We start from the raw sequence: 12,545 nt of genomic DNA, 5'->3' as shown, positions 1-12,545 counted from the left end.
TCACCACACTTCTCTCCTGAAATATTCTGTGCTGCTGAGGGGCCTTCTCCAACCACTATATAATTGTTGATAATTTCACTTCTTGTATGAACTGTTGTTAATTTACGGCAGGTTGCTAATTTGGTGTTTTTTTGTGTTTTGGCTTTATTTTACCGGGTAACATCTAGAACCTTGGCCAGGCAACCAGTGAGGTGGGCAGTAATGTCAGGCTTCCCCATAGGGAACGAAGGGAAGTATTCTTATTTTACCATGGAGCCACCTCACTGGTAGCCGGCACAACCTCCACATAGGGAGAGTGAGTGCAGGGAGAAATCTTTAATGACTTGACAAAGGCTACCGGCTCTTAAAGTGTCCACAGGCTCCTAATGACAAGAGAAGAGTCTCATCAGGAAGTACTGTACAGGTATGCACGTCCTGGTGCAGGATTTCTTTATCTTCACATATGTCTCGTTCATTGCCATCTGCAGGCTCTGCAAATAGATCAGCCAAGGCCATTCTGGTACACACCATGGCCATATTTCACACCATCATCCCTTGGCCGCAAAAAAACAACAGGTCATTTCTGGATCACAGGTCCCTGGAGGTAGCATTCCTGTTCTCCATGCTAGAATTAGGGTCGTCTTGTCTGGCGCTCAGTTTTTCAAATACAGGATGATTTGTAAACGTAGGCCTCTCTCTGCCCAAAGAGACAGTAGAACCACCAGGCAATCTTCTCATATAATTCCCACCACAACAGTTCAAAGACAGGACACGTCATGAACTTCCTTCTGATTCTCTTCCATTTCCTTTGTGAAAGTTATTTTTCTAGAGCTCATGGTTCTAGAGACATTTGCTTTCACAAATGGTCTACCGAGCTGAACTTACTGTCTACCATAAAACTTTATGGTTACCAGAAGTATCTTGTTTGATGCATGTTGATGCCTTCGTGATATTGTTTCCTCACTCAATCCATACTAAAGGCTAGAAACACCTATGGGATCTTTTTTTTATTATTGCATTCTAGTCATTTTGGTAAATTTCAGTCTATTTGCAGACTATCACTTACTAGAAATAAAACGTTTACTGGCGCTCTTACTTAAAAATGTTGTGAGTCTGCTGCAAGGAAGGCCAGTGCCGCAATGATGACGTGAAGAAGTAAAAGAAGAATTCCTGCGCTTACTCTCTGACTGCACCTAAGGGCTCATGCACACGGAGTACCTTTTGTTGTTTTTGCTGACCCATTGAAGTAAATGGTTCCGCATACGGTCCACAAAAAACCCGGAACGGAAGCGGAAAGAAAATACATTTGTGTGCATGAACCCTAAGTACCAGTGACTAGAAGTGGGGTTCTACCACATCTGCCGTCACCTTATATGTGACACCGTCACGCCTACATGTGACACCGTCACGCCTACCTGAACTTGTAGAGGAGAGTCCGCGGTGTTGATCTGTAGTGGTCAATAGTGGTCCCGATCCTCCAGTCCATTAGCAGCGTGACTTAGAGGACAGCAGACGTGGTAGAACCCCGCTTCTAGTCACGGGCACTTAGGTGCAGTCAGAGAGTAAGCGCAGGAATTCTTCTTTGACTATAACTTAGGCCTCTTTCACACGGGCGTCGAGTGTGAGGGCCGAATAGGATGCGGGTGCATCGCGGAAAAATGCACAATTTTTCCGCGAGAGTGCAAAGCATTTTAATGCGTTTTGCACGCATGTGAGAAAAATCTGCATGTTTGGTACCCAGACCCAAACCCGGACTTCTTCAGGTGTTCTGTTGATTTTATTATTTTCCCTTATAATATGATTATAAGGGAAAATAATAGCATTTTTAATACAGAATGCATAGTACAATAGGGATGGAGGGGTTAAAAAAATAAATAATAATAATTAAACTCACCTCATACACTTGTTCACACTGCCCGGCTCATCTTCTTTCTTCTTCTTTGATGACCTAGGAGGAAAAGGACCTTTGGTGACGTCACTGCGCTCATCACATGGCACATCAACATGGTACATGGACCATGTGATGAGCGCAGTGACGTAACCAAAAGGTCCTTTTCCTCCTAGGTCATCAAAGAAGAAGAAAGAAGGCGAGCCGGGCAGCGCGAACAAGTGGATGAGGTGAGTTTATTTATTTTTAATTTTTTAACCCCTCCAGCCCTATTTTACTAAGCATTCTGTATTAAGAATGCTATTATTTTCCCTTATAACCATGTTATAAGGGAAAATAATAAAGATCGAGTCTCCATCCCGATCGTCTCCTAGCAACCGTGCGTGAAAATCGCACCGTATCCGCACTTGCTTGCGATTTTCACTTCTATGGGGCCTTCGTTGCGTGAAAAACGCACAATATAGAACATGCTGCGATTTTCACGCAACGCACAAGTGATGCGTGAAAATCACCGCTCATGTGCACAGCCCCATAGAAATGAATGGGTCAGGATTCAGTGCGGGTGCAATGCATTCACATCACGCATCGCATCCGCGCGGAATACTCGCCCGTGTGACAGGGGCCTTACTGTTCACTCTGAATCCTGACGGAGATAAGAGGTCTACATGAGCCATCATTTGAGGGGGCTCAGAGTAAACAGTAGGTGACAGTCTACAAATAGACTGAAATTTAACCCCTATATCAGGGCACACCGATTAGACATTTAACCCATCAGATGCTGTCGTCAAATGTTGAGGTCCCCTTGGGGGCCTAAAAAAACAAAAAAGGTATTTAAAAAATATAAAAATGCAAATCATCCCTCCTGCCCCAGAATAAAAATAAACAATAAATAAATATATAAACAAACAACGCTGCATCCCAAAATGCCCGTGCTATTAAAATATAAATTTATCCCATACCGTGAATGCCATAACGGGAAAAAATAAATAAATAACTGATTCGCCATTTTTTCTGTCTCTTCAACTTCCAAAAAAACTGAATAAAAAGTGATCAAAAAGTCATACACATTCCAAAATTGTATCACTGAAAACTACAGATCACCACACAAAAAAATTAGCCCTCACACAGCTCCAAAGATGGAAATATTAAAAAAATTACGAGGGTCAGAATATGACGATGAAAAGAAAAAAATTACATTGATAGAATGAAGAGAACAGGTCAGTTTTATCTCATAGGGAACACTGTAAAAACAAAACCCATAAAACTATATAAATGTGGTATCACTGTAATCGTACTGACCCGGAGAATGAAGGGAACAGGTCAGTTTTATCTCATAGGGAACGCTGTAAAAACAAAACCCATGAAACTATATAAATGTGGTATCACTGTAATCGTACTGACCCGGAGAATAAAGGGAACAGGTCAGTTTTATCTCATAGGGAACACTGTAAAAACAAAACCCATAAAACTATATAAATGTGGTATCGCTGTAATCGTACTGACCCGGAGAATAAAGGGAACAGGTCAGTTTTATCTCATAGGGAACGCTGTAAAAACAAAACCCATGAAACTATATAAATGTGGTATCACTGTAATCGTATTGACCCGGAGAATGAAGGGAACAGGTCAGTTTTATCTCATAGGGAACGCTGTAAAAACAAAACCCATGAAACTATATAAATGTGGTATCACTGTAATCGTACTGACCCGGAGAATTAAGGGAACAGGTCAGTTTTATCTCATAGGGAACACTGTAAAAACAAAACCCATAAAACTATATAAATGTGGTATCGCTGTAATCGTACTGACCCGGAGAATAAAGGGAACAGGTCAGTTTTATCTCATAGGGAACGCTGTAAAAACAAAACCCATGAAACTATATAAATGTGGTATCACTGTAATCGTACTGACCCGGAGAATGAAGAGAACAGGTCAGTTTTATCTCATAGAGAACGCCGTAAAAACAAAACCCATAAAACTATATAAATGTGGTATCGCTGTAATCGTACTGACCCGGAGAATAAAGGGAACAGGTCAGTATTATCTCATAGGGAACGCTGTAAAAACAAAACCCATAAAACTATATAAATGTGGTATCGCTGTAATCGTACTGACCCGGAGAATAAAGGGAACAGGTCAGTTTTATCTCATAGGGAACGCTGTAAAAACAAAACCCATGAAACTATATAAATGTGGTATCACTGTAATCGTACTGACCCGGAGAATGAAGAGAACAGGTCAGTTTTATCTCATAGAGAACGCTGTAAAAACAAAACCCATAAAACTATATAAATGTGGTATCGCTGTAATCGTACTGACCCGGAGAATGAAGAGAACAGGTCAGTTTTATCTCATAGGGAACACTGTAAAAACAAAACCCATAAAACTATATAAATGTGGTATCGCTGTAATCGTACTGACCCGGAGAATAAAGGGAACAGGTCAGTTTTATCTCATAGGGAACGCTGTAAAAACAAAACCCATAAAACTATATAAATGTGGTATCGCTGTAATCGTACTGACCCGGAGAATAAAGGGAACAGGTCAGTTTTATCTCATAGGGAACACTGTAAAAACAAAACCCATAAAACTATATAAATGTGGTATCGCTGTAATCGTACTGACCCGGAGAATAAAGGGAACAGGTCAGTTTTATCTCATAGGGAACGCTGTAAAAACAAAACCCATAAAACTATATAAATGTGGTATCACTGTAATCGTACTGACCCGGAGAATGAAGAGAACAGGTCAGTTTTATCTCATAGAGAACGCTGTAAAAACAAAACCCATAAAACTATATAAATGTGGTATCGCTGTAATCGTACTGACCCGGAGAATAAAGGGAACAGGTCAGTTTTATCTCATAGGGAACACTGTAAAAACAAAACCCATAAAACTATATAAATGTGGTATCGCTGTAATCGTACTGACCTGGAGAATGAAGGGAACAGGTCAGTTTTATCTCATAGGGAACGCTGTAAAAACAAAACCCATAAAACTATATAAATGTGATATCACTGTAATCGTACTGACCTGGAGAATGAAGAGAACAGATCAGTTTTATCTCATAGGGAACGCTGTAAAAACAAAACCCATAAAATTGTGGTAGAATTGTTTTTTTCCAATTTCACTGTGTTCACATACTGCAATGTGAACAGAAAAATAAAAAAAAGTTATGGCTCCGGGAAGGCTGGGAGTGAAAAACAAACACATAAATGGAAAAATCTACCTATCAGAAAAGGGTTAAGGGTACGGTAAATGTGTTGCACAACAGCAAGACACAAGTCGTGTGACACAAAAACATGTGTGTCTGCAACTACAAACCGGATTCCAAAAAAGTTGGGACACTATACAAATCGTGAATAAAAACTGAATGCAATGATGTGGAGGTGCCAACTTCTAATATTTTATTCAGAATAGAACATAAATCACGGAACAAAAGTTTAAACTGAGAAAATGTACCATTTTAAGGGAAAAATATGTTGAATCAGAATTTCATGGTGTCAACAAATCCCAAAAAAGTTGGGACAAGGCCATTTTCACCACTGTGTGGCATCTCCCCTTCTTACAACACTCAACAGACGTCTGGGGACCGAGGAGACCAGTTTCTCAAGTTTAGAAATAGGAATGCTCTCCCATTCTTGTCTAATACAGGCCTCTAACTGTTCCATCGTCTTGGGCCTTCTTTGTTGCACCTTCCTCTTTATGATGCACCAAATGTTCTCTATAGGTGACAGATCTGGACTGCACACTGGCCATTTCAGTACCCGGATCCTTCTCCTACGCAGCCATGATGTTGTGATTGATGCAGAATGTGGTCTGGCATTATCTTGTTGAAAAATGCAGGGTCTTCCCTGAAAGAGATGACGTCTGGATGGGAGCATATGTTGTTCTAGAACCTGAATATATTTTTCTGCATTGATGGTGCCTTTCCAGACATGCAAGCTGCCCATGCCACACGCACTCATGCAACCCCATACCATCAGAGATGCAGGCTTCTGAACTGAGCGTTGATAACAGCTTGGGTTGTCCTTGTCCTCTTTGGTCCGGATGACATGGCGTCCCAGATTTCCAAAAAGAACTTTGAATCGTGACTCGTCTGACCACAGAACAGTCTTCCATTTTGCCACACTCCATTTTAAATGATCCCTGGCCCAGTGAAAACGCCTGAGCTTGTGGATCTTGCTTAGAAATGGCTTCTTCTTTGCACTGTAGAGTTTCAGCTGGCAACGGCGGATGGCCCGGTGGATTGTGTTCACTGACAATGGTTTCTGGAAGTATTCCTGAGCCCATTCTGTGATCTCCTTTACAGTAGCATTCCTGTTTGTGGTGCAGTGTCGTTTAAGGGCCCGGGGATCACGGGCATCCAGTATGGTTTTACGGCCTTGACCCTTACGCACAGAGATTGTTCCAGATTCTCTGAATCTTCGGATGATGTTATGCACAGTTGATGATGATAGATGCAATTTTTCGCTGGGTAACACCTTTCTGATATTGCTCCACTATCTTTCTGCGCAACATTGTGGGAATTGGTGATCCTCTACCCATCTTGGCTTCTGAGAGACACTGCCACTCTGAGAGGCTCTTTTTATACCCAATCATGTTGCCAATTGACCTAATTAGTGTTAATTGGTCTTCCAGCTCTTCGTTATGCTCAAATTTACTTTTTCCAGCCTCTTATTGCTACTTGTCCCAACTTTTTTGGGATTTGTTGACACCGTGAAAATTGGAATCAACGTATTTTTCCTTTAAAATGATACATTTACTCGGATTAAACGTTTGATCTGTCATCTACGTTCTATTACAAATAAAATATTGACATTTGCCATCTCCACATCATTGCATTCAGTTTTTATTCACAATTTGTTTAGTGTCCCAACTTTTTTGGAATCCGGTTTGTAGATATCTTACGACTATTTTAGAAATGTGATTTTGCTGTGAAAACACAGCCAAGTCGCAGGAGACTCTCGTATCGCATGTGACATACATTAAAGTCAATGGAGTAAAATTAAGTGCGCGTAACTGGATTTTTTCCAACTGTCGCATCGCAGTGTGTTGTGTGTTGCAGTGAGACACCATTGACAAACATTATGTGAAATGTCTCGTGGCACATGTTGCCGTACCCTTATATGAGAGGTTTCCTTATTTCATGCAATCCATAAGCATCTGGCACTACTGGAGTTATCTGCTCACCTGAAGAGGTGATCGCTTTGTTTTCTCTAATTAAACCTGTACTGTAGAGGTAGACTGTGCTGGTGAAACCGGCCACTAAAGGTCAGTATGAGCCCTGAAATAGAGAGAGGCCATTAATAAGAACCGTTACATACTCAGATGCGGTGTATTATATAGAGATACATCGGAAACTGTATCTGCAGCATCAGAGTGAAGGGTCGGATAGAAATATTCATCTTATGGTAGAGCTGCCAAATATCAAGCTAGATCAATGGCGTGTAACCATTATTTTCTTCTTCATCTACATTTTTTGTTCCATTATTTCGTTGAGGTTGCGTGGACTGATGGTTTGCAGTTGGTATACACTGCGTGCAGAATTATTAGGCAAATGAGTATTTTGACCACATCATCCTCTTTATGCATGTTGTCTTACTCCAAGCTGTATAGGCTCGAAAGCCTACTACCAATTAAGCATATTAGGTGATGTGCATCTCTGTAATGAGAAGGGGTGTGGTCTAATGACATCAACACCCTATATCAGGTGTGCATAATTATTAGGCAACTTCCTTTCCTTTGGCAAAATGGGTCAAAAGAAGGACTTGACAGGCTCAGAAAAGTCAAAAATAGTGAGATATCTTGCAGAGGGATGCAGCACTCTTAAAATTGCAAAGCTTCTGAAGCGTGATCATCGAACAATCAAGCGTTTCATTCAAAATGGTCAACAGGGTCGCAAGAAGCGTGTGGAAAAACCAAGGCGCAAAATAACTGCCCATGAACTGAGAAAAGTCAAGCGTGCAGCTGCCAAGATGCCACTTGCCACCAGTTTGGCCATATTTCAGAGCTGCAACATCACTGGAGTGCCCAAAAGCACAAGGTGTGCAATACTCAGAGACATGGCCAAGGTAAGAAAGGCTGAAAGACGACCACCACTGAACAAGACACACAAGCTGAAACGTCAAGACTGGGCCAAGAAATATCTCAAGACTGATTTTTCTAAGGTTTTATGGACTGATGAAATGAGAGTGAGTCTTTATGGGCCAGATGGATGGGCCCGTGGCTGGATTGGTAAAGGGCAGAGAGCTCCAGTCCGACTCAGACGCCAGCAAGGTGGAGTACTGGTTTGGGCTGGTATCATCAAAGATGAGCTTGTGGGGCCTTTTCGGGTTGAGGATGGAGTCAAGCTCAACTCCCAGTCCTACTGCCAGTTTCTGGAAGACACCTTCTTCAAGCAGTGGTACAGGAAGAAGTCTGCATCCTTCAAGAAAAACATGATTTTCATGCAGGACAATGCTCCATAACACGCGTCCAAGTACTCCACAGCGTGGCTGGCAAGAAAGGGTATAAAGAAGAAAATCTAATGACATGGCCTCCTTGTTCACCTGATCTGAACCCCATTGAGAACCTGTGGTCATCATCAAATGTGAGATTTACAAGGAGGGAAAACAGTACACCTCTCTGAACAGTGTCTGGGAGGCTGTGGTTGCTGCTGCACGCAATGTTGATGGTGAACAGATCAAAACACTGACAGAATCCATGGATGGCAGGCTTTTGAGTGTCCTTGCAAAGAAAGGTGGCTATATTGGTCACTGATTTGTTTTTGTTTTGTTTTTGAATGTCAGAAATGTATATTTGTGAATGTTGAGATGTTATATTGGTTTCACTGGTAAAAATAAATAATTGAAATGGGTATATATTAGTTTTTTGTTAAGTTGCCTAATAATTATGCACAGTAATAGTCACCTGCACACACAGATATCCCCCTAAAATAGCTAAAACTAAAAACAAACTAAAAACTACTTCCAAAAATATTCAGCTTTGATATTAATGAGTTTTTTGGGTTCATTGAGAACATGGTTGTTGTTCAATAATAAAATTAATCCTCAAAAATACAACTTGCCTAATAATTCTGCACTCCCTGTATTCAGCAGATTTCACGTTTCCGTGACCTTGAATCTATGATACATAGTTGTTGGAATAGAGTCACCTTCACGGTTGCGAGCACAGTGTCTGGAGCGGACAGCTCTTTAATATTGCGGTGGTGTCTATTTTATATAAAACAAGTGAATTTCAGTCCTAAGTTACCAACCAGAAAAGTCCAACCGTTTCCTAACAAGTCTAACAATGTAGTTTACCTTATAGAATTCAGGTGTAAGCTGCAGTTTGTGGGCAGAACCGCTCCGGAACTTCAGCAGAGGCTAAATCAACACCGCCACAATATTACAGAGAAGTAACTGGAAGCTGGCCGCTCCAGACACTGTGCTCGTAACCATAAGGGTGACTCCATTCCAACAACTACATACCATAGACTCGAGGCTCCGGCAAAAGGAATTCTTCTGGATATACAAACTGCAAACCATCAGTCCATGCAGCCTCAACAAAATGATGGAAGCCATCCCGTAATAAGCAAAAACTAAAAGGGATATGAATTTAAAAAAAAGGTTACCAGCCCTATACCTACCCGATGTTTGGCAGTAAAGATGAGCGAAGTTTTGAAAATTTTGATTCGCAACTTCACCAAAGTTAGCCAAGAAATTTGATTCGTTCCGAATTAGTTAGTCACTAATCGCTATAAATCAGGTATACCCATACGTCACAGTGGCTGAGGGAATGTATGGAGCGGGCTGCTGCAGTGAGCCCGCTCCATACGCGGTGACTACCGGCTGTATCATACAGCAAACACCCGGCCGCAATGACGGGGAATGGTGATATTCCTGAACCCTTTCATTTAACCCCCTCAGATGCTGATTGTGGCATCTGTGAGGTAAGGCAGAGGGATGCGGTGAGGCATGATCATTAGTGGCAGAAAGATCTAGTCTGTCTCATCAGACACCGGCATCTGGAAATCCTGGATGATCCACACCTGATTCATCTTTATGAAGGTTGATCTCAACATTTAGGGAGGAAAGGCGAGTTTTTTGGGGGAGTACTTATGCCCCGCCACACTGACCACCCGCTCTGATGCCACATTACTGGCCAGGCAGGAAAGCATGCCCATGGCAAACTCAGCTAGTTGCGGCCACACTTTAAGTTTGCATGCCCAGTAGTCCGGTGGATCTTGGGTGAGAGGATGCAGTCCAAGTATGCCACCACCTACTGGTTGAGGATCTGCTGCATGTCGTGCTGCTACTGGGTGGCATCTTCAGTAGGCGGCTGAAGAAAACGGCTCATCAGAGACTCAAGTTGCTGCTTATGAAGCTGGTGCTGCTCCTGGCCCTCCCCCCCAGTCATGACCTTCGTGAGGACAGGTGATGGCACTCATAGGCATTGACCAACCGACTACACAACATGTTTCTATAGTAGTCAATTTTTGCATCCCTCTCAGGAGGTCTAAAAAACAGTTGCGAGGGTCTAACAATTTGGATAGCCAGTAGTCATCCCTCTGCAGAATCCTGACAATGCGGCTGTAACTACACAAACATGACAGCATGCATCTGGCCATTTGCACAAGTGACTCGGAGGGCCTCCCTCTCCACTGTATACTGCCACAGCCTGACAGGTTCATCTTCATCTTCTCCTGTCGATTGGGCATATAAACCACCTAGTTGTGTATAAAATACCTGGGCGTTTATGTCCTCCTCATCTACCAGTTCATGCTCCTCAAGTGGCCGCGAGATGTAGGCACCACGTCTTCTGTCCCCTCGCCAATCAGATTTCTCAGCATCGCCTCCAAGATGTTAAGGAATGGAATGACCTCATTCATCCCGTAGATCTGGCGACTGACAAATAAAGGGCCTAGTCAATGGGCCTGAGCAAATCATGAGTGTCATGCATGAGCTGCCACTGGCTAACATGGAAGTTACACCGGGGAATAGACCTCTGCTCGTACAGGTGGTCTAACATATGGAGCGCAGAGTTCCAATAGGTGGAAACGTCGCACATCAGGCGATGTTCGGAAGAGCATTTTGCCTTTGCAGCTCAAGGAGTTCGTGTTTTTCATGGTAAGATGTCTGAAGTGCATCCAAAGTTTCCTGGACATTTTTAACAGCTCTTGCAGTTCAGTGGAAGATAAGCAACTGGGTGACGAGATTGAAGACGTGCCCCATGCAGGGTGCATGGGTCAGCCTTCCCCAACGCAGCGCACACAAAATGTTCTTCCAGTTATTAGTAACCATGGTTTCTATCTCTAGTTAACGAGGAGACAGCCAGTGTTCAATTTCTTTATTAATGGGGCTGAGCAGTTCCTCCCCGGTATGGCTCTGTTTGTCCAGGCTAATGAGGTGTAGAACAGCACGACACCGCCATGCTCTGCATAGGCGGTATGCTGCAGGACCACTCTGAACTGTGCCTAGAGGGGAGGGTGAGGACAAGATGGAGGATGAGGAGGCAGAGGAGGACATTGGCCCAGAAATTCCAGCATTACAACACAGAGGCCGCATGGTCATCACCTGGCCAAGTTGCTGGTGTGCCTGGCCCAGAATAACATTTACCCAGTGGGCTGTGAATGACATATTGTCCTTGACCATGGTTGCAACTTCATATATCAGCGCTGCTGTGAACTCTACCAGACAATAAGAGGCCCAAGGACTGGCCCACCTTCTGCTCAATATACGTGTGCAAGGCTGGTACAGCTTTTTTGTAGAAGTAGTGATGGCTTGAGACGTTGGCAAAAGCCATCAGTTCTCTGAAAGGTGCAGAGTTCACCACATGGAAAGGGAGGGACTGGAGTACCAGCAACTTGGCCAGGAGCACGTTCAGCTTCTGCACCACTGGATGAGTGCACGCATACTGCTGTCTTTTTGCCTCAGTGATCGATTTCTGTCGAAACAAGTGACGAGGAGAAGGAGAAGCATCAAGATCAATAGTGGACTTGAAGTCGATGGGCTTCCTTCTGCTGATGATGTCGAGTCCTGACTGCTGGAGAGAGGGTGCAGGCCGGTAGGAGATGCAACGGTTGCAGCATCATGCTGTAACACTAAATGAGTGGCAGGGTTTTCCCAGGCCACTTTATGGTGACACTCGTGTTGACTCAGGGCTGTCGTCTTAACATTAGAACCCTGCCACACCTCACCTTCTGCCCACACATCCTGCATACCACCACGCTAACGTCCCCCAGTGACTTGCTGAAAAATTCTCACGCTGCCAAATATGGCATTTTCCCTCCACTACTGCATGATGTCTGCCTGCCGCTGCTTTTATAAAAACCCTTACAAGTAGTCTCACGCATAGCAGACTGTGTACCCCTTTCGCATTTGGCTCCGGATCTCCCACTGCTTCCACCTTGCCGGCTCACGGACACGCCGCCACCCTCGACCCCCTGATGATGATGATGCCTTCTCTTCACCCGGCTCCCACGTGTGATCGCCTACATTATCATCTACAAATGATTGGTCATCACTAATGTCACCCTCACCTGTCTCTTGTGCATATCCCTGACCTCTCGCAAAATGTGCTCCCACCCGACTGTCATTAGTGGTAGTTGCTCCCCTAAAGGAGTCTACAGCGGACCTCTCCTCCAAGTCTGTGCTGGCCTGTAACAGCTGACTACCCTCATAAAGCTCATCATCAC

General features: G+C 43.4%; 1 protein-coding gene across 24 annotated transcripts in view; it reads left to right on the top strand.

The window, feature by feature from the left end:
• LOC120998305 (gastrula zinc finger protein XlCGF26.1-like) overlaps nucleotides 1-12,545 on the top strand; it is a 4,064,644-nt gene that overhangs the window by 1,870,442 nt on the left and 2,181,657 nt on the right. The gene's annotated exons all lie outside the window — the stretch shown is intronic.

Source organism: Bufo bufo, chromosome 4 (assembly GCF_905171765.1).
Source record: "Bufo bufo chromosome 4, aBufBuf1.1, whole genome shotgun sequence".
NCBI lineage: Eukaryota > Metazoa > Chordata > Amphibia > Anura > Bufonidae > Bufo > Bufo bufo.
The sequence above is the reverse complement of the archived record's forward strand: the minus strand, read 5'-3'. Positions and strand labels throughout refer to the sequence as shown.